Here is a 6,489-nt window from a genome sequence, read left to right on the forward strand (position 1 = left end):
TAATACACATACTTATCCAATTTTGCTTTTTACTTTGACTATTCAAATAAGTAACTTCTACATATTCTTAACTTTATTAGTTGGCATCTTATAATTTCTAGCACATCTTGAAAATTCTTCAAAACTTAGTCATCAATCTTAAAATTTTTCAATGCAATTCATGATTCTTCTAGTATGAAGGTGATATATATATATATATATATATGTTTTATGATTCTTCCAACTTGATTTGTAGCCTCCAATTTTGACTAGGAGATAAAGTTTAACTTGTGATTCTTCTAGCTTCTATTTTTATCACTTATAATTCTTGTAACTTTTAATTTCATGATAATTCTAATATGGTGCAAGTTGATTTATTTTTTACTAATAAAATTGAATAACGACAAATGTTAATTAACTTTACAACATTTAAAGGACTAAGACTAATTAATAGATAAACATACCAAACAATTTTTTGTTAAAATTATTTTTCTTTTTGCAAAATAGCTTAAAGTGTTTAAATCTTTTTACTGTGTTTTCATAATTTATTAATTTATAATTGAGTAACTTATTTGAAGTACTCGTATGGTATGCCCATGCCCCATGGGACAAGAATAAAGGAGTTTAAAAAAACAAAATCCCTCGTTTTTTTACGGTCAATTGACAAAATAGGAATCTTTGGATACTATATCATCATCAATTAGATTTAATTAATTTTTCAATACTGTAAAGTGTAAACTCATTTACCCCCTGTAATTATTTCATGATGTTGGTTAAAGGTGTAACAGAATTTTAAAGTAGGACTTCGTTTTCAAGTGTAAAAGTAGGCAAATGGTAATAATAGTCCAAGGATCTTAAAACATAATTCTCCCCATAGGGTATCAAAATCATGATTCACCAATTACCTTACATTAATGCTTCCCCAACAGTTCTTGGGTTGGGGGACACCAAGACCTAGCTGTTAGGTGTATTTATTCCTTTCACATGCTATATTGGGTTGCTCACTCAATGCACCACAATTTCACTTCCTTCCTTCCCTCCCACGAATTCAGAGATAGCAATCACTTTGAAATGGATCCTTTTAATTCTTTTTTAATAATTGAAGAAATAAAGTATGATATTTTATTATTGATTTTATAAGTAAAATAAAAAAATAAAAAAGAAAGTATTAAAGAGTTAAATATGACACTTTATTTTTTTAATTTTTTTTAACAATTAAAAAATAGGGATGTACACGAATTGGATCGAATCAGATATGGGGATCGAATCAGATATGGCCAAAAATTCGATCCGATCCGCACAATTCCCATCGCATCAGATTGGATATGATATCCGCATTTTTAAGTGTTGGATTGGATATCGGATATCGGATATATCCGCATAATTGAACCTTCTCTTTTTAATAATATTTTTATGTAAAAAATCATTAAAAATATTTCTTTTATATTTTTAAACTTATTTATTTTGTGCAAATCTGCGAATCCGTGGATAAGATACGCGGATGTACAATAGATATCCACAATCCGATCCAATCAATATGCAGATCGAATCGTATCCGCAATTTTCATGTCGGATACAGATATTTACCGCGAATCAACGGATACAATTCGATCCATGAACACCCCTATTAAAAAGATCCATTCCCGCAATCAACCAAGTACACAGTACTACTCATGAATGGCTTCAGTCATACAAGCACTTTGCCATTATTATTACTCCTTCAGTTTACTTACAAATCAATCACCATCCATTAAAAGACAGTGTTTGTTTGATGTCCATGTTCATCAAAGACACAAACACGGTAGTACATGTCCAGTGTTTATTTTGTAAGACATAAATTTAAGAAAGACACGGTTACACATGGTTACACACTAGAGACATGTAATTTGTGTCTTCTCAAAATGGTAAGACACGAATCTTTTTAAATGGACACAGATTATAATAGTTTTTTGGACAATGCTACCCTTGATAAATTTATAAAATTCCTAAATCTGCCCTCCCTTTTACATCATTCCCTTCCCTTCCAGTTCAGTTCATCCCTCTCAGGTCTTCTTTCTTCCATCTCCCCTTCCACATCAAGATCTTCTATTGTTGTAGCCGTCGCCGACTCTGTTACCGTCACCGACACCGTCATGATCTTTTTTCTCTTTTTCTCTTCTTCATCTTTGCCTATACCTTTTTTCGCCCTTTTCTGCCATTGTTGCCTCTGCAACAAAAATTGCTGCAGCCTCCTCTGTATACTATCGTGCGTCGATGTCTAGATCTACGTTTATTTTCGTGTTGCCTTCATTGTCGTCTTCCAGATCTACCTCTATTCCTCACTACTGTCTCCTTCTCCTCTATTCTTCACCGCATGTACTCTTTTTTTAATGTATATTTAATTTTTTATTATTGTAGAGATTGACCATAAAAAAATTATTATAAATTCAGATTTGGTTCGGTCTTTGAAGAGTACGTTAGCATGAGTTGATGTTTTCATTGCTGCATGCAGCTAGTTTAGCAATTTGTCTTTTTTCCTTTTTCTTGTTGGAGATTGTTATCAATTTATTTGGAATTTGTTTGTAAAAAAAGGAAATTTGATTTATTTAAACTCTTGTCCTGTTTGTTTTTTAAGATGTAAAGTGATATTAGATTAATACACATTATGATCTTGTATTATGTTATTTGATTGAATTATTTGATTAGTCTAATAGTTATAAATTGCAGTAGAGAAGTGGTAGTGATGACAAAAAAAAAGTGGTGATAGTGGTATTTTTTTTATAAGGATAATATTGATATTTGTAATTTAGTGTCATGTCTTATGTGAAGTTTCCAAACAAAGTAAAAATTTTGTCTCATTATGTCTATGTCTTCAATGTCTATGTTCTTGTGTCTATGTTTAAACCCATATATGAACCAAACACAGCCTAATATATACATGAAGCATAAAAAATACAGAAAATATAGTAATATCATACATATATGTCCGAACGTTCATTTAGTACATCATAATTCACACTGTGTTATGTCGTTGCTTATTTATGAAAATATTTACAAACTCCATATTTATACTAACAGGCCTCGACTCACAAGAGTTACCCTAGTTTGAGACCCATTTTAACTTGTTTATATAGGTATTTATAAAAGTACCTATCCCTCTAAAAGTCTATACAAAGCGAGGACAAAGATAACTACTACTACTGCTACTATTATAACTATTGCTGGTCATCGATCCTTGGTAACTGAAAAAATACGGAAGTATTGTGTGGAAGTAAGAGAAGTCGCTCTAATCTTCTGATAATGTTACTGCTGCTCGCTAGTCCCAAGGCTGAAAACTCAAAGAAGATCTCGCCGGTTTGCATCTACGGAGTGGGAAAGTAAGGGGTAAGAACCTACGATTCCTAGCAGGGTACTACATAGGAAAATCTAAGGGGTTCTGCAGCCTAAGTCTAAGACTTTGCGCAGTTAGTTTGGTAAGTCACATAAACAAGTACAAGTACAAGTATATAGCAGAATAGTAACCAAGCATAGAATACAAGAAGTAGAGACAAAATACAATCACAAGTACAAGTAAGCAATCACAAACATAGATAATGCAACAACCAAGTATGATGCATGTCTAGTCCTATGCAAGCCATGAGCTCATGAGTCGGTTGACTACCCGCAACCCGATGTTACCTAGGAACTAGGCCTAGATATGGTTTTCCAATTGCGTCCGTCCGTGTATACGTGTCGATGTGGTTAAGCATACCACCAGTCTGTGACAACAGGCAATCGTTGCAAAACTTGATGCTACAATATACGCACAAAGAGAAAACATAGTTTTAGCAGTCAGTGTGTAATACCCGACTCCAAATAACCTCTAGCACCTTAGGGTTTACAGTTCTTTTTCTGCGGCACATCTCAATAAACTTTATCTTTAAGGGACTTATCTCTCCCCTTCTTTTTAAGTAAAACTTGTGCCCGGTCTCTACTCTTTAAATCTCAGCCTTTGTCACATTTACTATTTCGTCTTAGGTATTTTTGTACATTTATAATTTTATCATTTTTGTACATAACTTCATTTTTCTAGTTTTCTTTAGGCTTTTAGTGACGCTTTTACCACTAGTGTTATTACTTCACCATTTTACCCTCATTTTTTTACTAAAGGCCTTCTTACCTTCCATTAAGTTAATTAATCATTTTTTAATTTGACTTTATGTCTAAAATTACTAATATGCCCCTAAGTACTCTAGTTTACAGTTTAACCTGATTTAGTATCAAAATATTACCGGATTAATCCTAATATTTTTTATGACCAAATTATCCATAATAATTTTAATTAATACCAATTCTACTCTTAAAGACCTAAAAAATCATTTCACCCTTTATTAATTTATTTATTTATTTATTCTAGTTACCACTTTTTACCGTTTTACTTCTAACTTTTACTAAAACTTTTATTTAGGTATAAAACTTTATTTTAATTATAATTTTGATCCAATTAATTTATATAATTATTAATTTATCCTTGATGATACTAAGTTCAAAATTTTACTTATCTTTCAATTAAATTATATTTTTAACCCTCTTTTTACTCAAAAATGACCATAACACCCTTTTTATTTTTACACCTTTGTTCTATAGGATTAAAATCAGTTTTCTAACTACTTATTAGATGATCATTTAGAGGCTGAATTTTAAAGGATGTAATTTTTCATTTGGATCCACTTTTAGTGACTTTTAAGTCTTGAAACTTAAACCCTAAGTGTTTTAAATAATTTCAGTAGTTTCATATAATTTTCAAAGACAAATAAGCTTCATGTATCACTCAAATAATAGTCCAAAAACAGAGAAGCATCACTGAATTTTCAGAATTAAGAACCAAGCACAAAATCACCACAAAGTGGCTCATATAAACACCGAAAACAAGCACAAACATACTCTAACTAATCCTAACCCGTCTCTTATGTCATTCTATTATTAAACCTTCCACACACTAGGAAACGTGCACACAAGGGCAGGAGCACAACTGGTGATGGTGCAGTTTCGTTTTTGGCCGAAAGTGTCGCAAAAACGTCGAAATTCAACCACTTTGAACTCGAATCTCTCTAACTCCTTAGACGTGCTCCATGGGTGCTTTAAGAGGAGTTCTCTATACATGGAGGAGAGTAAGAATTCATCATGGCTACTGTTTTTAAAAAAGAAAAGAAAAGAAGAAAGAACAAGAGTTTACCTAGCCAAAATTTTGGTATAAACGCAAGAATTAGTGAAAACGGGCAAGAATTTGTGTTTGTATGGATTGAATACTTGAAGAACACATGAAGAACAACAGAAGAAGAGTTGAAATAGGGGCTGGAATGCACAGAACAAATGTAAGAATTTTCTCTCTTTCTCTCTCAAGAATTCGGACAAAAGAGTATAAAAATGTGTAAAGTATTTTGTGAATTTTGTGGCCAATGCTTTCTTAAATAAAAAATCAAAGTCTTGATGAATTTATGATGGTAAAAGAGGCTGAAATTTTCGTGGTCAAGAGCTGGGCTTCAATGAATAAGGGGCGTGAAAACGAGAAAGCTTGGTCAGCGCTTGCATGTCAAGATTATCCACAATTAATTGCAGTTAGTTACTCGAGGTTAAAAACACAATAGAGAGGATGAAAGGTTGAGATAGTCTCGACCCAGAGGCTGAGAAGGAGAGACAAGTTACTTGGGTAGCAAGTAAGAAGATTTGGGACACAATTACCAAGGTAGAAATTATTTTTACTATTGGTTTTGAAGTTTTTGGTTACTAGAGTTTTTCTTCACATACACAAAACTGTCACTAAAAATGAATTTCTGATTCAAAAAGTCTCTAGTGAGAAAAATAAACCAATGGTTAGTTAATATTTATTATTTATTAGTCAAACTTGACTTAAAAGGATTAAGTATCCTCGTAAAGTCAATTATGACCATATTAATGGCCTTTTTCTTTTTAATTTTATTTTTTTAATTTTTTTCCTTTTTTTTAATTTTTTGTTTTTTATCATTGAGTCAGTCTCACTAATTTTTATTGGGTTGTGATTCAAAATTTTGTAAAATAAATTTTAAAATAATTAAAAAAATCTATTTACTAAAAATCGAATTCTTACATAATCATTAATTTTTTATGTATACATAATATTTTTTACCAATATAAAAAACTTTTTTAAGAAAAAAATGATTGTTTAAGAATATTTTTTTCTCATATAATATTATAAATTTTTGTTTTGATATTTATAAAAATAACAATTTTTCTAATAAAATTTAAATGATCCATTTTTGTCTTCAAAATCAGTTTACTCCGTAAAATAATAACGGTATAAACTAAAATATTGATGTGTCAATCAATTCACATCAAGCACATTATCACTTAACAGATCATACAAACAACAATTATTAAAATAAATAATCTTACCTTATCTCTCTTTAAATTCAACATTTAGTATACATATGAATTGTTCTATAATTAATGAATATGGGTATATAAAAGAAAAAATGCGTTAAAATATTATTAAATTAGTTAATTCAACAAATT

Source organism: Arachis ipaensis, chromosome B05 (assembly GCF_000816755.2).
Source record: "Arachis ipaensis cultivar K30076 chromosome B05, Araip1.1, whole genome shotgun sequence".
Taxonomy (NCBI): Eukaryota; Viridiplantae; Streptophyta; class Magnoliopsida; order Fabales; family Fabaceae; genus Arachis; species Arachis ipaensis.